The sequence below is a fragment of the Danio rerio genome, chromosome 7, assembly GCF_049306965.1.
Source record: "Danio rerio strain Tuebingen ecotype United States chromosome 7, GRCz12tu, whole genome shotgun sequence".
Lineage (NCBI taxonomy): Eukaryota > Metazoa > Chordata > Actinopteri > Cypriniformes > Danionidae > Danio > Danio rerio.
In genome coordinates, this window is record NC_133182.1 from 21,615,251 (window position 1) to 21,637,095 (window position 21,845).

The window sequence follows — 21,845 nt, forward strand, 5'->3', positions numbered from 1 at the left end:
TAGGCTTATTCTGCAGGCCTTAACCATATAAAGTCTCATATCTTTAATGTATATCAGGTATGTTTTACCTGGCGAATAAGAAGTGATGGCCAATATGATTGGATTGCCTAGGCCCATTGTAGGAAGAAAAGAAAACAAACTACAGGAATATTTTCATTGAGGTTATCTCAAACTGTTGAGTTAAACTTTATAACATCTGCATACTATAAATAATTATTAAGCATTTAATAACTAGTTAATTTATTAATATTTTATTTGTTTAGCATTAACTCTACATTTAATAGACATTGATAAGCAGTTTATAAATACAGTTACAAATGCTAGCTGTGTTCTTGAGTTTATAGCATATCTATGATGAAGTGCAGCTTATCTGTGGTGTTCATTTTCCAGAGGAATGTCTGGCCAAATAAGTATATAAACTGCATGCTGGGTGCTACTCATTTATGAACCCATGTAAAATGATTTGCTGTTCTGTGGTGGTATTTTAGTCCATATTTAAATGATTTTATTTTATTTTTTTCATAGGACATCGTACATGCTCTGGGTGTCTTGAGGAGCTTGTCTTTGGATGATGCTGAGCAGGACTTTCTTTCTGGTAACGGTTATCATTACAGGTCAGAATATGGTTAATTTTGCACAATGCTCAAAGAGCCTTTTTGTTACTGGTATATATGTTAATTCAACAGTGATTGTTCTCTATTGCAGTGAAGTAAAAGAATTTAACAGACAGATTGACAAACAACTGACGAAAGAAGAGAGACCATTGAATAGGTGGGTATTGCTCTTATATACTAAAAAATATGGAGTTGGCAGTAAGGTTTCCTGTTTGGTTCTCCCAACAGTGCTTATATATATATATATATATATATATATATATATATATATATATATATATATATATATATATATATATATATATATATATATATATATATATATATATCTGTGTGTGTATATATGTGTGTGTGTGTGTGTATATATATATATATATATTATAGCTAACACTGTAAAGCAAATGTTTGTTATTATACCACTTATATTAAATATTAATCTAAATTTAATTGCATAACAATTGATTAACCTTTTGAGTTTATATACATGATTTTACATATTCAAGAATATCTATATACATTCATTTTTCTTTTCGACTTAGTCCCTTTATTTATCAGGGGTTGCCACAGCAGAATGAACCGCCAACTTATGCAGCATATGTTTTACACAGTGGATACCCTTCCAGCCGCAACCCAGTACTGGGAAACACCCATTTACACTTATATACTTGAACATGGGGAGAACATGCAAACTCCACACAGAAATGACCACTGGCCCTGCCGGGGCTTGAACCAGCAACCTTCTTGCTGTGAGGCGACGGTGCTAACCACTGTGCTGCCCCATGTGCTCTATGCGGGTGAGTGGGATTGACAAACCACCAGGAGGACACACTCTTGCTGTCTTAATGCACCAGACATTTTGATATAAATAATCATGTGCGTTTCATGTTTATTTATAAAACTGCTAATTTATCTCATAGCACTTCATTTTTGTCTTGATATTTAATATCTTTTGTTTAAATACACTATGAACAGCAGCTGCACTAAATATTTTCCTTGTTCCCTATTTCCACCTGGGGATATTTATCTAGAGGCCTCTAGAGATCGTGACTTGTGAAGAGATGATGCCACCATAGAGGACTTCTAGATGTATCCATAATCCTGGACCAGACCGTATCATGAGCAGATGCTGTGGTGGTCATGGAGAAGTGGAGAGCATGAGACTGATTAATGAAAGACCCCAGCGACAGATGAGTGCCCACATTGATCCTGTGGTCCAGCCTGAAAACCCGCTGGTGCCCTACTCACACCAGCAGCTTCTCCACGATGGACGCCCAGTGTTCTTCAGCCTCCAGCGCTTAGACTGCAGCTCTGCACGTGAAGTGTGGCCAGAAGAGAAATGGTTGTGCCCAACTGAGCCTGGTTTCTCTCAAGGTTTATTCCTTCACTTTCATCAATTGGTAAAGTTTTGTTCCTCCACTGTCGCCATTGGTTTGCTTGGTTTAGGACTTGTGGAACTGTGCATCGATGGATTTGCTTTTCAGTGTTTGGACTTTCAGCAGTGAAAACTAAACCACACTGAACTGAACTGAATTTAATAAATGTTAAGCTGCTTTGACACAATCTACATTGTAAAAGTGCTTTAGAAATAAAGATGAAATTAATTGAAATTGAATTGAATATTCAACACGTTTCCATTTTTCTCAGAAAACATATTTATAAAGGTGCTGTTGACATGAAATTTTCACCAGATGTTGATAACAATTTGTAAAGTAATTAGATTTGTTTTCTATTCATATATTTTTTTTCTTTGGTTTTCAGGTCAATAGCACCTTTAGAAATATGTTTTCTGAGACAATATTTATTTACCCTACTGTGTGTATGTATGTATATGTATGTATATATGTATATATATATATATATATATATATATATATATATATATATATATATATATATATATATATATATATATATATATATATATATATACATATACATACATACATACATACATACATATACTTGAACTCTCTTCTTCTCTCTCATTCACAGGAATAAAAAATTGAATGCAGCAACTGAATAAACAGTGGGGTCATTTTTGTGGTTGAATTGCATTAATACAGAAAGACTGTGTGGATATTTATATAAATGTACATTCTTGAATCATTCTTGTGTCTTGACTCTCTAAAACCTTTACAACCTGGTATTAAATTAGTAACTGCAAATGCTGATCCCATTTGATTTCAATTTATTTTCCCTAATACTGAGCCAATTAGTTCAATGTAATGGGGTTCATCAATATACAGTATTTTTCAAGGAATTTAAGACTTTTAAGGCACTCAACTCTATTTATTAATTTATATTTTAGGTGTAAATTCATTTGTTTCATTTTAAAATTGTTATTTAAAGCAGGCGTTTTACACTTTAACCTCTGGAAAAAAGTGCCTGAAAACGGGTCCTAGAAATGCAGTTTCACTATGTCATCCAATCCGGTAGGTGGCGCTTCCGCAAAAAACTAGGGTCCTAAAAATGCGGTCCTAAAAATGCGGTCCTGAGAATGCAGCTACTCCAGTTGTGCAGGATCATACTATTGCCTTTTTTTCCACTCATGTGTTTCCTTTGTGTGGCCGCGCGGGGGCGCTGCAGCACCGCTAAAGCCCTTTTGGAGCTTTCTAGAGCCAGAGCTGCTGCCATGCTTGTGACATGGCGGCGTTGAAGGGATAGTTCTCTCAAAAATGAAAATGCTGTCAAACTTCACCCACTCTTTACTCGTTTCAAATCTTTATGAGATTCTTTCATCTACCAAACACAAAAAAAGATATTTAGAAAAATGTTAGAAGCCTCTAACTATTGACTACCGTAGTAGAAAAAATAAATATTACGGAAGTCAATGATTTTTAGCTTTCGTCAAAATATCTTCTTTTATGTTCATCAGAAGAATGAAACTCATAAAGGTTTGAAACCAGAGTAAACAGAGTAAATAATTTGGGTGAACTAGGCTACTCGGTTGATTGTTTTTCAATCAGGTTTTGAACACAAAAAAACACCCACCACAGACCATTCCATGAGGAATACACTGAAAACACACACATAGCCGTCCACTCCACAGCTAAAGGATATGAAAGTGTTATTGTGTAATTATTACATTCATCATAGGATAGTGTCTGTGAGCCAATGAATGCATCACAGCAGATGAATTATTGACTGCGGTGCAACAGGTTTAATGAATATTGTGTAGTATTGTGTGGAAGAAAATAATATAATGAACACTATTATATTTGATAGAAAGTTATAATGCTCATAAAGACTGCCAAATACATCATAAATATGGGATAAAATTACACTTTCTGCATTCATTATTCTTTATTACTGTGCAATAGGCTTAGAAACCCTTAATAAATAAAATGATTGATCCCAAAAATGCAGTTTGATAAAAAATGATACATATCTTACATTTTTATTATTTGTTTATTATAAATTTATTATTATTTACTATTTTTATTGACTTCTGTGCAGTACGTTTAACAACACTCTTGATGAAAGGATTTGGTCCAAAAATACACTTTGATCAAAAATAAATTTGTTAAACTTCCAAATCTAGGTTTAATATTAACCCTTTTGCATTTGTTAATTGTTAATAAACTCGGTTGATTGTTTTTCACTGAGGTTTTGAACACAAGGAAATGAATAATGCTTTTTTGTAAAATATTTTACTGATATATGCTTTAGGTGAAAACTCCATTCATATCTGTCTAATAGTAAATAAACACTACATTCTACATGTTAAATAAGCTATTTATAGTAGTCAACATTTGATGTGGATAAAAAAGGTTTTTCAAAACTGTCCTAAGACAGGAATAGGTGTTGACTACTGCATAATATAAACATTCTGCATGTGAAAGTCTTTAAATGAAACAAATGAGTAGTTGTGCCAGTGCTTCTGCAAGCACAACAACCAAATATACTGTATTGTTTATTCTGATAAATCCCCTACCCAAAGAGCACCAACACATTATTTAAGCTACCCCTGAGCAATTTTTGTTTAATTTTGGATTTAGTATAATGGTACGTTTCAAAATATAGTTCTTGTGGCCTTTTTGTTTTACAATCTATTACCTCAGAAATTATCGTGATATGTTATTTTATTATCATTTTAAGACCATTTTATTGCACTGATTCGATTATATAATGGTTATGCATGATGCAAATAATACTAAATTATAATGTGTTATTATTAACAAAATTTACATTAATAAAAGCTAAAGTTAAAAGTTAAATAACTAATGTTAATGAAGTCTTGTACAGTAATAACATACAATAGTTACAGAATTATCCATCAATATTTCAGCATGTAGTAGGCCAGATTAACCTGAATCTATTAAGCTAATCAATTTGGTAGGTATAGGTGAATTGAATAAACTAAATTGTTCGTAGTGTATGTGTGTGAATGTGAGAGTACTGCTGGAAGGGCATCGGTTTTGTAAAACCTGCTGAATAAGTTGGTGGTTCATTCCACTGTGGTGACCCCTGATGAATAAAAGGGACTAAGCTGAAGGAAAATGAATGAATTTTGAAGTGATCACAATATCAATATGATTGTGCATGTTCATAATCACGATATATTAAATTATGTAATATTGAAATATGTCCACTTCCAACCCAGATTAGATGATATGCACAATCATTAGCTAAAATGTTTGGTGACATACTTTTTTTAGGTAAGCAAGTATGATTGTTGTTGCCGAGGTTATGTCCAGACATTCATTCATTTATTCATTTTCCTTCGGCATCCATACACACTCATTCACACACACAAACTACAGACAGTTTAGTTTATTTAATCCACCTACACCTATAAGTGGGGGAAGCCAGAACACCTGGAGGAAACACAGCCACAAACACTGGGACAACATGCACACAGAAATGCCAACCAGTGGTCTTCTTGCTGTGAGTGCTAACCACTGAGCCATTGTGTCGTCCTAAGACAATCACAGAAAATAGATTAATAATTGTAAATATATCATCCTCTGTTGCTTTAGCTGAGGAAAAAAAAACTTTATAGTGTGGAAAATATTGTGCTTATCCTTTTGACATTTCTTTGAACTAAAAGCCATAATGTGGTCACTGTCCTGAGATTGCATATAAAGGGAAATAAGGCCTAAGTATATTTTCTTTTGTGTGTGAGAAATTACGCTGAATCTTAATTAGATTAAGAACTGCAGCTGGATTTATGCCTGTCTGCTCAAGGTCTGAGGCTTACAAAATGAGTTTGATGTAAAACAGGACACAAACGTCCATAGGTGTCGGTAGAATGTGTTATCAGTCGGTGCTATTGGGATCAAGCTAAAGGAAAAATAAGTGATTTTCAAGTGCATTGAGGAACTTTAATGCACATTCATAACCCTTCATCTCACAGTGACGTCACTAGCTCCATTGAGTGCACTGAGTCTGACATTGCATCTCTGAGACGTGCAATATCGGCTTGCATTATCTGCGAGTCTGCATCCAGATACAATTGGAAACTTGTAGCTCATTCATACAGTCAGGCATGCTATTTCGATGTCAAGCAATAAAGTTTTTGTTCATGATAGGGCTACACAATATATCGTTTCAGCATTGATTTCGCAATGTGCGAATCTGCAACAGTCACAGCGCAGGATCTGCAATGTTGAGCTGGGATTGTAATTAACCAGAAAACAAAGATTCTTTTTAGGAGTGCATGCGACTGCAAGATTTCCAGCGAGTTTAAACCCTTTGAGAACTAGAAATGATCAAATGTCTAGCTTTAACAGAAGAATTGCGTTTAATTAGTTCTACAATGAAGACTACAGTAGTCATCATTTGGAGTGGATCACAACATTTTTCAAATTGGTCCCTAGACATGAATAGCTGTTGTTGAATAGTTTTATGAAAGGTTTTAGTGTTGTTTTACATTTGATCTTTTCATTTCTGTGCCTCAATATACTGTTAAAAACTCCAGAATATGATAAAGCACTGTTTATTTCATTTGTATATTTGTTTTTATTTATTTATGCTTGTAATATGTTTACTGTATTTTATCCAGGTACATAATCATCAAAGTCTATATTAAATTATATATGAATGTATTCTAGCCAAAATAAACAAATAAGACTTTCTCTAGAATAAATAATATTATCAGACATACTGTGAAAATGTCCTTGCTCTGTTAAACATCATTTGGGAATGTTTTAAAAAAAAAAATTAAAATAAAATTTAGAAGGGGGCTAATAATTCTGACTTCAACTGTGTGTTTATATGTATCGTAGTTAAATTTTGAAGTGGATGAATTTATTTATTTTTTTAATTGTCCTAAGAATAATTGAATAATTTTAGGACCATATATACACACACGTTTTTGTTGCATTTATTAAGTAATAAACATTCATTATTAGTGGAACAGATATGTATGGTACAGTGTCACCACAAGAGGGCAGCACATGCTCAGAAAATGGACATTTGCATTTGTGTTGATAATATAAAACTGACCAATATGATTTACTGGTAATCATATGAATTACACAAAGAGCATTGCTTTGTTTTGTACTCTTTTGTGGTGGTTGGCAACAAATGGGTCACAACTTAAAACTATTTCACATTGATTGGATGTGGACAACAGAAACTAGGGCTGCATGATATTGCGATATTTTGTTTTGCTGCGATAAATATTGCGATATGAATGTAATTTCACCTGGTGATTTAAATACCTGTATTTAAAAAGACTTCATTCATTTAGATTGATGTAGCAAAAATGAACGTTTCATATGCAGCGCTTTAAGGTTTTCTAGGGAGTATAGTAGTATTTAAATGAAAAAATTTAACAGTCACACATATAATAACATGATCATTGTTGTATAAATATTTACATATAAAAAAATAATAATATTTTTTTCATCTTTAATAAACAATCTAATCCTCAAAACTATCCAAATCTGATCCTCAAATGGTACATTGTTCAGCTTCAGCAGGAACTACAGTGCAAATCACTTCTTATAAACAGAGAACTTATTTCTTGGCTGATTTGTTGGTCATGTCAAACTATGTGTGCTCAATAAATCGCTTCAGGTTTGGGGCATGTTTAGTTATCAGTTTCTAATAATACAATGTGCAAATTTCTGAAAATCACGATTAAAACCATGTAAAACTTATTCATTTCTTTTAATTGAGCTCATCAATCCTTATTGTTCATTAAACATTTTTAAATAGCATGCTTATGCTTTATACACTTTTAATTGGTATTAGTGCATATTTTTACCATTTGTGCTTGAGAAATAGATGCAAAGTTACAAAGTTCAAATCAAAGGGAGTCATTCTCTATATCCGTAAGCACTGTTACTAAACTCCCTCAAATGCCTCGATTGTAATCCTCACTTTTCTTCTGAGAATGAACACATCACAATACCTGGAATTGAAAAATTCCTGCCCAAGGCCTGGTTGAGTGTGTAATTGTGCAGATCTAATACGTTAATTTGTGTGCGATTTCTTCTTTATCTTTCTGTTTAAATTCACAGACATCAATGGATTTGCTCTTCAGTGTTTGGACTTTCAGCAGTGAAATTTAAACCACACTAAACTAAACTGTGAAAACTGGACTGACACAGATTCAATTTACTAGAACTTCTATGTTAAGCTGCTTTGACACAATCTACTTTGCATAAGCGCTATTTAATTGAATTGAACTAACAATATGAACACTTATTTTTTGTGTGTATTTGACAGTTGACATGAAAAAGAGTTTGTTTTGATGCATGACGTGCCATCTGACAGCACTTAGAAAGCTATGTAAGGATGTTAAACTGACAAGGCTTTAAAATACAAGCAGATGATTTGTCGTTGATGCCAAAAGATTCAAAGCACATGGGTTGTAGCTAGAGGGGATACAGCTGTGGCCAAAAGTTAACAACAATTATTTCTATTGTTTATAAAATTACCCATTATTTGTATTTTATTAATGTCTACCTACCCTCACAGTAATGTAGTAATGCAGTAAAGGTAATTTTATTTAAAAACAGCCTGGTATAATACATGATCTCTGATCTGTGAAGTACTTTGAGCTGAAACATCACATGCATATTCCAATGTTTCCTCTAGGATTTTTTCTAGCTGTGGCGGCAGGCCTTTTTTACACAGATCGCCCAACTACCTGTGGCGTTATTTCAATGACAAATGTCGTAAGCGCAGTATTACAAGTCGAGATTGCTTTTATGTATTGCCTACGAGCATGCGAATCTCTTTGCTCGCGCGCTGATTTCCTCTGCTCGTGCACAAAAACTTCTTGCAAGCCCCTTCAAATATACCCTGCTCAAGCGCAGATCTATTTGTGCGCTCTCACATAATCGCTGCTGAAGTGCGATTTAGTGCGTTTATTTAACAAGTATGTATCCAACGTTTAGTAGATTTGCTAGGAATATATATGAACGTCTCCAATAGACCTATAGGTTATAGAAAGGTTTGCACTGTTATAATTCACTTACCCTTTATTGGGTTTTGGTGCGATTATTACCTGCTATTAAAAAAACATGACTGAATGTTTTGAACGAGAAGCTGTAATATACCCGTGGCGGGATGAATTTTGGAAGAATGGAAGAATGAATGAGCAGAAACCATGTATTCTGTAGACATCTGAGATTTATATTATTCTGTCTTGTAAGAAAGCATAATCCCCCAAAAAATGTTATCTACACAGAGTTATTCTGGTTCTGCACTGTTGTGCCTTGATGAAATTGTCCCTTTCTATACTGTTAAATTCATTTACTTGATAAAATTGTGACTTATGAAGTCTTCAGGTTTTTTTGATTTACCACAAGTAGTTTTAACTGAAGTATTATTTCTGTTGTCTTTTCTTTATAGTTTATGGAGTAAACTCTTTTCTACAGTGCTCTTCATGGCTGTGGGTTGCTTGGCCACCCTGAGCATCAACATGTTGAATTCCACGGCCAATGAAGACTCACACTTTCTTCTTACTTCCAATAGGTGAGAAAGGTCACGAGACACTTCATGTGGACCAATGGGGCGACTGGATTCTATATCTGCAGCCGGTGTGGACGGAGAGCACAGAGGTCAGTTGGCAATGGCATGAACCTGATTGAATTGAAGGTTGTCTGCTTCAGTACACTAATAGTACCCTATTAGCTTTAATGAGTAGGGTCTGTCTGCAGACTGCAAGAAAGAGGCGTAGCATGAAGCGGCCATAACTTGTAGAATGGGTGTAAGTTGTCAAGATCCCACTGAACCACAAGAGCTGTTGGCGACAAGATGGCACTGTGCTTAATCAACTGTGTACTACAATGATGTTCTGGATTAGGTCCAATACATGGTGGACATAGTAACACGCATGCGCAATCTGTTATTTCTAGAAATGAGAATTAATTCTACTATTTATTAAACTACCCGTTACGTTGTGAGTTATTAACATCTATATATAAAATGAAAATATTGCAGATAAATTTGGAGGAAACTCATGTAAAAGTTTGCTTTGTTAATTATAAAAAATATTATTACTACCGTCTTGTCGACAACAGCTTGTTTTGACTCATCTCATATCTCGCATTATTCATGGCTGGGATGTCAATAACAATATAAGTTACGCCCCTACTCCAAGTTGTGCCCCCTTCATGTGACTGCTGGGTTCCACACAATTGCTTCACGTTGTCCTAACACAAATCGATTAAGTTAACTTAATAGTTTTTACAAATGTAAGAGGATTAAACTAAAAATTCAATTTTGTTGTCTCACAAACCAATTTACAATTGTTTTGACTTATTTTAAATAAGTAGTTTAAACAAGCAGCAAAAGTAGTTTTTTGAGTGCAGGTAATGCTTAGATTACTTAAGTTATATTATCTTAATATTTATTATTTCATGTTTTGGAATAATACAGTATTTCAAAACATTTTTTTCTCTCTGCTCAACAAGGCCACGTTTATTTAATCAGAGGTAATAATAACAGCAATATTATGAAAGGTTATAACAATTTAAATACGGTTTTCCATTTGTATATATTTTAACAGTAAATAAATGTTATGCCATTGCTAATTAATTGTAATTTATCCTTGTGATTCTTCTCAGCAGTCATTACTGCAGACTTCATTATGATTAGCTGGTTTTGTGCTCAAAAACAGTATCAATGTTGCTTAATAGACACTTCACTAGCTGGCTTCTGTTACACCCCCCACACCCCCACCCCACACACATCTCTTCCATCCCGGATGAGCCCCCAAGTGCCTAACCCGGTCTGAGCTGGGAATAAACTGGCTTTTTTTTTTTTTGCATTGGAGTCGGTTGCACTAACAAGGAGGCTAAAGACCATGGCCTCTAGCATCAGTCGCTAGAGTACTTTTAGAGGTCAGAGAAGTGAGGTTTACCTGCATAGCATTTTGCTAGCTGGCGTCCGTTACACTCACCCCCCCTAAACTCCCTCCCATCCCGGACAAGCCTCCAAGTTTAACCAACTGGTCTTACTGCACTTAACCCAAACCGTCGAGTCTTTGTATGGGAGTCGGTTGCTCTAACAAGGGGGCTTAAGCCTGGTTTATACTTCTGCGTCAAGTGACCGGCATAACCAACAGTGCATGCAACGCGCGTAGCTGTGCATTTATACTTCTGCGTGCTGTCTCTGTTGGTCTGCATTAACAATTCCAAAACGCTAGTTGGCAGTGATGTGTTAATGTGTCTTTGTGTCGAGTTTCTTCGCCTGTGTTTTGTTCTCTCTGAACGCTTCCGGGATGTACAAGTGGCTCAACAACTTTAACGTGCAACAACTTTATCTATGAGGTAAACCCAGAACAAAACATTCCATCCAAAGCTCCTTCAGGGGACTCCACACTTTTAAACAATCGTTCCATTGGGCTCGCGCCGCTCATGCTGCTCTCTGTCCCGCCCAGACTCGTCAGCGCTACCAAGCCGACCAATCACAGAGCTTGCGCTACACGTCGTTGCAACGTGTAGTTACATTTTTTGAGAGGTGCACGTCAGCGACGCCGACGGCCACAGCGTAGGGCTATGTGTCGACGCGTAGACTGCGTGCGTTTGATGCAGAAGTATAAATCAGCCTTTAAGACCATGGCCTCTAGCATCTGTCACTAGAGCACCTTTAGAGATCAAAGAAGTGAGCTTTACCTGCACAGCACTTCGCTAGCTGGCCTTCGTTACACAATCTTAAAGTTTGAACTGTCACTTTTGATTAATATAATGTTAAGTAAAAGTATGTATTGTATGTACTGTATGTGTCATGAGACCAGTAAAGCGCATGGAATGTATGTGGTGCAACTCAGATCGGTTAAGCAGTGTTTGCATCAACCAAACCACTGGAATGAACAACCAGTTCATCCACATAGGTAATGATTCACAACTTCAGAGACGAGCTCAAATACTGAACATTTAGAATGAATATATACAGAAAACAAATACGAATGTCCTCTGTGACTTCTCTTTATTTATTAATTTTTAATAGAGCAACAAATTATGCGGTAATCAGGTAAAAGACACACATGTTCTTCAAGGAGCTTGTCAAATTGATCTATAATAAAACATTCTATAATTATTTCAATATAATTACCTATAATATTCCACTGTGGTTCTTACTTGAGGGATTTATAGAGTAATTAATTACATTGTTACATCATGAATCAAAATTAATCAAGTAAACAGCATCAAAAAGTTGCCTGATGGTGTGTGTTTTTTTGTGTGTAGGCTCAGTAGTTTATTGGACGGGGTTAATGTGAGTGATGGAGATGTTGATGATGGATTAATGGCTTTGGCTTTTAAGTTTCATTTCCGCTGTTGTTGTGCTATCCGAGGAGAGCTGATATTGGTTTGTAACCCCTTGACTGTTTCCTATTGGCTGGTGTTTCTTAAGGTCTCTAAGTGTAGTCTGGGTTTTGTATTACAGTGATTGATTTGTTTAATGATGTAGACCATGCAAAAAAGCTCTTGTGCATTCCTGCTGTACGGTGTCAGTCTGACCCACTCATCTCACTCACAGTTTCTGAATGCGAACATTTCTGATATGCTCTATAGGGCTGTACAATACGACTATATATATTTATACAAATGTTTGGGCATCCCTGATAATTATCATAATTGTATGTGGAGGCTGAAGTATGAGAGAGCGCTATCTTGCTGAAAAATTTGCCCTCTCCTGTGGTTTGTAATGTAATGGACAGCACAAATGTCTTGATCCTACAGGCTGTTGATGTTGCCATCCACTCTGCCCAAACTGAATGTGACCCCAAACCTCAATTTTTCCTTTACCAAACTTGACTGATTTCTATGGAAATCTTGGGTCCATGCAGGTTCTGGTAGATCTTCTGCAGTATTTGTGATGATAGAGTTCAACAGATGATTGATCAGAAAAATTTACCTTCTGACACGTTTCCAAATGATCAAAACATTGACTTTTCCAAACCACACAAAACCTTGAAACCGGTTATCGTCCCATGCCTTATAGAGTTTTAATAAGCCGGTATGTGGTGACGTATAACTGAACTTGGAAGCACAGAGAAACAGTGTCCTTCAGAAATAATGCAGAGATGAATGTGTTGTCTGCAGGTTGGGAGCTCTTAAATTGGTACTAGGCCGTACAGCAAGGTGAAGTGAATTAAATAGTACGAGAGAGTTATTGCAGTGTTTCTGGTAAACACATGGTGTCATGCAGCTTTCGGTACATTGTATCAATCACCAAGACAAGGCTGTCAATCATCTGCCATCTTCATGGTCTTCACGGTGTCACCTTTGCGCGCACACACACACTCACACAAACACACACACAGACACACATACATATATATATATACACACACACACACACATTCCTCTATCCTTGAATGTCTCAAGTCTCAAATGACACATAACTCTTCCCAAGGCTGAATGTCAGAGCTGGACACAGAATCATCATAAAAACTTGTTCTGTTCAGCTTCTCCTTCATTCATTGTTACATTGACAGACAGACAGACAGACAGACAGACAGACAGACAGATAGATAGATAGATAGATAGATAGATAGATAGATAGATAGATAGATAGATGGATAGATAGATAAAAATTAATGTTGCAAATTTGCATATTTATATGAGTTATACTTAATAACTTGTAGCACAATCTTCGTCACAACATTCCTGTGTTTGTCTATACTCAATGTGCTGAAAAAGGACATGCGCTTGTTCATTACATTCTATAGATGCATACATTAGAAATTGCATACGGGCCCTGAGTATGCATCAATACCGCCGCCATATTTGTACAGGGCTCCAAGGACAATTGTCACTCAACTCGAGCCAATCTAATGATGCCTGACGTTTGCACTGCGTTCAGGTTTAGTAACGAGCAAGCAAAGAAAACAAAGCATAAAGGCATTACATTTCATAGATAAGATTTTTTTTTTTTACAATTTGTTTGTATGTTACAAACTTTTGTGCTAAACAAGTGTTATTAATGATAATACTGTCGCTTCCTGCACTGTCTATGAGGCAAAGTAGTTGTAGCAACTAGGGTTGGGCGACATCCACCAATTTGGCATCGTACAATATCTAATTTGAAACATTGCGATGGATGATGCCATCGTCGTGCATAGGTATGTAATTATTTATGAATAATTAATTCATTCATAATGAATTCATTATTTGTATCCTACCGTTAAAACTACCTGACCCTCATGGTCTTTGTTTTACCCATAACCAAATCACAAATAAATAAAGATAAGTTGCACACAAATTACCACCTGTCAATCACTCTTTCTGTGGGACTCTGTAGGCAGAGTGATCTGTGTCGCTATAATAACGTCAACAAACTGGTCTGTAAAAATGGGGCACAATCGACAGCAACCAACCAACAGTATCTGAGGTTTTCGCTAAAATTAAGTACAAGCTTGAAAGTGAAAGATTGAAGCAGTGTACTGAGGCTGTGGCACGTTACCTGATAGATTCAAAAGACAAAAGAGTCGATCGATAGAGACAAGATGAATTAAAGATCACGTTTAACAACTATAGTGAGATGCGATCCAGCGGTACTTCCTTGATAAACTGTCTGACGTGCACTGCTCTCTAAAAAAACACTGTGTGACTGTGGATCATGTTCGTTTCGTGTTAACGGGGCCTAAGTGTGTATTTTTCGCAAGCAGGTTTGAGACGGGGGCAGGGCGGAGGCTCAGCATCATGTTGTCTATCGGCCATTGGCAATGGATGATGGCATCGTCTATCAGCCCAACCCTAGTAGTTATTTGCACTACATTCAAGGCATATGCTATTTGGTTGAATAAAATCGGCAAAAAATGTAAATGAAATAGGACAACAAGATGCTGATGCCAGAAACTTGTATTAGTGTCATCTAAGTGAACATTAGCTTTTTTTTTTTTAAGTAACTTATAAGGGCGCCCGATAACATGTGCCACAATGTGCATACCTTCCACCCTAAAGCCTGATTTATACTTCTGCGTCAAGTGACCGGTGTAACTCACGGCGCAGACAACGCGCGCAGCTGTGCATTTATACTTCTGCGCGCTGTCTCTGTTGGTCTGCATTAACACTTCCGAAACGCTAGTTGGCAGTGAGGTGTAAATGTTCCTCTGTGTCGAGTTTCTTCGCTTCTGTTTTGCGTTTCCTGAACACTTCCTGGTTGTACAAGTGACTCAAACTCGCTCATTTTGAGGCAGAAACCGGCGGACGTGCAACAACTTTAACTATGAGGTAAACACAAAACAAATCTTTCCATCCGGAGCTCCTTCACGGAACTCCACACTTGTAAACAATCGCTCAGCGCTACCAAGCCGACCAATCACAGAGCTTGCGCTATGCGTTGTTGCGAGGTGTAGTTATATTTTTTGAGAGGTGCACGTCAGTGACGGTGACGGCCACGGCGAAGGGCTATGCGTCAGCGCCGTAGCATACGCCGGTGTTTGACGCAGAAGTATAAATCAGCCTTAAATTGTTGAATATTACAAATGTTATTATATACCATTTAGATCAGAGAGGTGGATATGCACATTGAGACGCAGATGGTTCACATGAGTCGTTCATAACAGAAATTAATTCACAAATGAATCGCTCACTTTGTTAGAATTAGAAGTGTTTCTGGACATGAATTAGATTAAATTTAACAGGAAGGGAGGATAATATATCTCCATTCACACAAACACACACACTTTGTCGGCAATGCCCGTGCAATCAACTATGGAGTCAATCTAAGGCCATATTTACTTGCAAAATAAAAGAAAGCTTTGCAAACAAAAAATAAAGTATTGAGCAAAAAATTATTTAAATAATACAATTATTTAAATAAAATAAAAAATTATTTGGCTAACAAAAATAAAGAACTGCAAAGAAAATAATTAAATTTTGAGAATAAAAATGAAATTTGCAAACAAAAAACAAACTGCAAATAAAAACCAAGCAGTGCAAAAAATTAAATAAAATATTTGCTAAACATTTTTATAGCATTGCCTATACAAACCCGTCCAGTCAATTGCAATGCTTATTTAGATTTTTTTTTGTTTTTGTTTTTTTGCGAGTTTACGATGCTGTTTTCACTTTGCCCTTCACGTTTCTTCGCGTTTCATTTTGTTTCTTGATTTGACAAAGGGGCGGAGTCAAGGGAATACCCGGACCTGCCTCCAATTAAGCGAAGTCATCACCTGGAGAAAAAGTATCACCGAGGTGGTCTTACCAGTAGGTCCGTGCCTGTCATTAAACGCCAAATTCCCTTGACTATAGTTTTTTTTTTAAATATGCAAATATTTTAGGTTTGTTATTTTTTATTTATTTATTTCTTTGAAATGCTTGATTTTTATTTGCAGTTTTTTTTTTTTTTTTGTTTGCCAATTTCATTTTGATTTCTCAAAACTTAATTTTCATTTTGCGATTTTTGGAGATTTGCATTTATTTATTTTTTTACTCAATACTTTATTTTTTTGTTTGTAAAACTTAACTTCCTTTTAGTTTGCAAGTATATATGGCCCTAGATTGACTCCATAATTGACTCAATTCCAATCTTCTACTGTTCAATTTTGATGAGCCTGTAAGATTTATAGTCTCCGTTTTTCCTGTTCTTAGCTGACAGAAATGGCACCCGGTGTGGTCCTCTGCTGCTGTAGCCCATCCACCTCAAGGTTGGACGTGTTATATGTTCTGCATACCTCGGTTGTAACGAGTGATTATTTGAATTACTGTTGCCTTTCTATTAACCTGTAACCAGTCTGGCTATTCTCCTCTGACCTCTGGAATCCATTTTTGCGCATTTGCGTCTACAGAACTGCCGCCAACTGGATATTTACTCTTTTTTTCAGATCATCCTCTATAAACCCTAGAGATGGTTGTGCGTGAAAATCCCAGTAGATCAGCAGTTACTGAAATACTCAGACCAGCCCATCTGGCACCAACAACCATGCTATGTTAAATTCAAAGTCACCTAAATCACCTTTCTTCCCTATTCCGATGCTCTGTTTGAACAAACGCAGATTGTCCTGACCAAGTTGCCGCCATGTGATTAGCTGATTAAAAAATTTGCATTAACGAGCAGTTGGACGGGTGTACCTAATAAAGTGGCCAGTGAGATTGTATTTATATATGCATGGTGTGTGTGTGTGTGTGTGTGTGTGTGTGTGTGTTTGTATATATATATATATATATCAGTGACTCCAGATGGCCAGTCCACCACTGGATCTGGGTCCCACATTGATTTCAAAGGAGCGCTGCCCTGTACCAAAATGGTAGCTCTATTGATGCATTCCTTCTAATTGACAACAATAGCGTAGGCGACATCTAATGTATATGACTACATTCTTTTTAGATTTTAGTGTATTCTGTGGCTCTGTCTGTTTTTGTTTACAGCTAGTGTGGTATACATGTTATGGTTTTGTTGGTATGGTTTCTCAGTTTTTCAATTTCCATATGAATGCACACATTTCTTAAAACGATATGTATATGGACACAAAACCTTTAGAACCTGTAAAAGAGAAAAAACACCATTGTTTTGTGGACGTAGCCTTAAATTCTCAGGCCAAAAACTGTGCGTTGGATTATATTTGTTAAATAATACCAATAATTGTGTGTCCGAGCTGTTGCAGATGCTTTTGCATTGATTGATTGATTGATTGATTGATTAAAAGCAAGCCATAGCAGTCATTCCCATTAATGATCAACTGAACACTATGTTCTTGACTGAATAAGATCAAGAAAGCAAAGCAAAGGATGGAAGTGAAAATAAAGCAGAGTAATATTAGCTGAGTCAACTGGAGGAAGTAGCGTGGGTGGATATCCTGTACACACCTCCTCACAGTGTGGACAAAAGAACATGATGTCACTCTGAGAGGAGCGAACGGTGCCGACGTCACACACTCAGCCCACCTGCTGGAGGAGTTTGTGTGTGTGATGAGTGACTGCCGTGATATTGAAGAGGAAGAGTGTGTGAGACTTGATGATGAGAGCGAGCAAGTGAGAAGAACGAGTGAGCTGAAGAGATGACTGGCAGAGAGACTTTGTGCTTTATATAAGTTTCACCTTTATGTGTGTGTGTGTGTGTGTGTGTGTGTGTGTGTGTGTGTGTGTGTGTGTGTGTGTGTGTGTGTGTGTGTGTGTGTGTGTGTGTGTTTAGGCTGACAGGTTACACATGAATGCACCCTGTGTGTGTATGTTCTATGTGTCCTGAGGGGTTTCTGAGTCTGTGTGTGAGTGTTTCAGTCCAGAGGACGTGATGCATGCCTGAGGCCCAGCTCACCTTGAAAAGCAGAAGGAGGATGAGAGGAGAGAGAAGCACAGGTGCAGAAGGCCCTGCGGGGATGAAGCGACAGACAGAGGAGGATCTTTAACCTGAGGGTTAAATAACACTAACAGTGTCTTTTACAACTTGACCAGGAAGAAAAATGCAAAGCAATTGCCAACAAGTTAAAGATTTACATTTATTGTCAACTGTAATATCCAACTGGCTTTAATATGGAGTATGTCATTCACATTGCAAAAAAAAACACAAACAAACAAAAGCATCTCTTTAGAGTCTAAAAGCATTGATTGCATATTGTAGCCTGTTGGATTTCTGTGTGTCAGATGCATTGAACATGCTTTAAAACTTTGAGTTTCTGAAAGATTTTTGAAACAACAGTTTGTCTGGTATGGGTTAATCCTTTTTTTGGGAAAGAGTTTGTCTCCTACAGGTGGTTTGTCAAGCCCACTCACCTGTGAAGCACACTCAGTATTGAACAATTCTATACCAGAAACATGGTGAATATAGAGAGGATTCTCAGTGAGGTGATCATGCTACCCACTGCCCTAAATTACCTACCCTGCCCTAAAAAAAACCCTAAATTAGCCAAGGTCCCTAAACAAACTCCTTATATTTTTTTAAATGATCATTTTTTAAGCTTATCATTTATATTTAATAATGCACCCTACATTCAAAGAAAAAAAAAACTTCCGCTTTTCGGGGTGTGTGTGTGTGTGTGTGTGTGTGTGTGTGTGTGTGTGTGTGTGTGTGTGTGTGTGTGTGTGTGTGTGTGTGTGTGTGTGTGCGCGGTCCTTGACTGACAGCCCCATGTGTATATCTTGTCGGAAAATATGGCAAAGTCCTACATGACGGTAATAGTTTAATGTTTACGCGATGTTTACTTCAACAATGTCACTAATATCTGCATACTCCACATCTTAATTCCATTTCTGTTTAGTTCAGTTGTGACTTTAGTCGGATTAAGGTGATCAAAAATCCTTGTTTTGAGCTTATGTAGGCTGACAGTTTGAGGTTCACGTCTAACTGAATAAACTGTTAGTTAACACAAGTACATCTTATTTAACATCCTTTATTTTCATCACCAAATCTCATAGTAGAACAGTTTCTCAAGCAGTTTGTGATGCTTTTTGGAAACAGGAGATGAGCCCCTAATCCAATGAGGCACCTGGCTTGAGAAACCCGTTCGCTATTTGGGCAGCACACATAATTCCGAGATTAATTCTGAGATTAATCTAGATTTAAAAAATATCTATGCCCACCTATAATTTTGACCTTATTGCATATACATTTGTAATAGTTTCCCATACATAAACAATATTTATGTGAAGAGAATATTTAAACCATTATGGCAACATGATTTACATTTATTTATTTAGAAGACGTATTTATCCGATGAAGATGAAAGGAATCGTCTGTTGCTTATGGAGAGGAGAGAGTGTCACCTACAGGCGATTATGTGTTCAAGCCAACTCACCTGTGAAGCACACTCAGTATTGCACATTTTTCCCAGAGACATGGATTGTTTTTTTTGAGAGTGTCTGGTGCATATGGAGAGGATTTAGGATTTAGTAAGGTTTGCAGTTTTCAGTTAAAGTTTACGTTTTTTTGCACAGTTGCTGTGATAGTTGCTGTTGGAGGAGGAACTCAGAAACGCAGTGTGTGGTACAATAAAATAAAATAAAGTCTCCATATGTGTTTATTTATTTGAAATGCCAGAAGACGACAATATATCGTGAACGTATTGATTAGCGTGCTACTTTCATTTTTGTCTGGTGCTCCTCTTAGAAATTAGCTCTGGTCTTTATGGAAATGACCCGTTGCATCAGTGTTCTTTAATTAGGACATCACTAGTAGATTACCCATTGATTATGACACAGTTCATGCCAATTTTCTGTTTACAGTTTTTGTTGTCTTTTTAACACTCAGCAGTGTGTATCCGTTCACTTAATAGAAAGGAAATGCTTTTAATTTCTGGGTGAGCTATACTTTCATTAACTGCACCCCATCATCATCAAGCATGTGAGCTCTTTCTCTCTTCCTTATGTTCACTGAGGGAAGGTGATAAACTGGGATGTAAATATCAAAACCTTCTTGTCGCCCTCCACCTCTTTTGAATGAAGGCAGCTAATCAAAGCCCACCCCCACCCCACATGCAGCCACTGCTCTCAGCTCTTTGTGTACCAGGCCTTTGTGTTCAAGAGGCCCGAACAGGGAGAAAGACAGACAGGGAGAAAGAGAGAGAGAGAGAGAGAGAGAGAGAGAGATAGTGCTCTCAGAGGATGCAAGAAAGACTGACTGCTTTGTGATCACATGTTAAAACACGCCACTGTAATTTAGCCTGATGCTGCCGTGCACTTTATCAAGAGCACTGCCAGAATTTGACTGCACAAGAACCAAAGGCTGACAGTGAACGCTGCGCAAACGCACACATACACTTGCACGTGTCCCCTGCTTAACCTCGACGCAAACCGACATTACCCAGATGCTGCTGCACCCAGTGAAATCAATCATGGCCTGTCCACTGCTCTCCCTCTGTCTCTCTCTTTCAGTCTCTGTCTTTTCTTCCCCCCTCTACTTTAACCAGTGTATGTCTGGCATGACAAATTACTTACAAAAAATTGCCATATATATATATATATATATATATATATATATATATATATATATATATATATATATATATATATATATATATATATACACACACACACACCAGATTTATATTTTTTCTTTAAAACAGGGATGCGGCTATTAGAATATGAAAGATTTTTGTTCACTTATTTAAAGCTGCTGAACGTGTCAATTTTGTGCTCAGAGGAAATTGTAACTGTTTTTTGCCTGTGCCTTTAAATGTCTCCCAATGGCTATCTGATGTAGTCGTTGTAGAGTTTCTGCAATGATAAATGAGTTACACACAAATGCTGTTTTACACACACATACACACACACAGACACACACACACACGTTTAACTTTGTAATGTTTTTTTAACTCGCATCAAATGTGAGCAGGTACAGGTTACAGTATTTTCTGCTGTTTGGAGATCCATTATGCCACTGTACAAATAAACATGCTTTTACGTCCACAAATGGGACCGCTGTTGTATGATTGAAGCATTTTCATTTATGGTTGTACTGACACTATGCAGCTGTGGTAATTTGAGTGGATTTGAATTGTAGCAAACTTCTTATTACAAACATGCACTGTTTTAAACGCGTAAAGCTCCTTCTTGAGGTGCAGCTGATCACAGATAGACAGATCTTTTAATCTCAGTTTCTTTGCAAATCCTGTCTTGTGGAAATGATAATACAGGTCAATAATGAGACATGGGAATTAGGATTGGCTACCGAAACCCGGTGCCATTATGGCACTGGTACCTACAGTTGAAGTCAGAATTATTCACACCCCTATTTATTTTTTCCCCAATTTTTGTTTAACAGAGAAAAAAAATTTCAACACACATCTAAACATATTAGTTTTAATAACTCATTTCTAATAACTGATTTATTTTATCTTTGCCATGATGACAGTAAATAATATTTGACTAAATATTTTACAAGACACTT

At 36.6% G+C, this 21,845-nt stretch overlaps 2 protein-coding genes across 5 annotated transcripts in view; both read left to right on the forward strand.

Moving 5' to 3' along the window:
• Positions 1 to 21,845, forward strand: part of efnb3b (ephrin-B3b) — an 888,832-nt gene that overhangs the window by 676,181 nt on the left and 190,806 nt on the right. The gene's annotated exons all lie outside the window — the stretch shown is intronic.
• Positions 1 to 21,845, forward strand: part of kdm6ba (lysine (K)-specific demethylase 6B, a) — a 149,712-nt gene that overhangs the window by 1,843 nt on the left and 126,024 nt on the right. For all 4 annotated transcript variants that reach the window (XM_009303125.5, XM_073908352.1, XM_068222582.2 and 1 more), the window contains exon 2: positions 9,546 to 9,631. The gene's annotated coding sequence lies outside the window, so the exon portion shown is untranslated. The remainder of the gene's footprint in view (positions 1 to 9,545; positions 9,632 to 21,845) is intronic.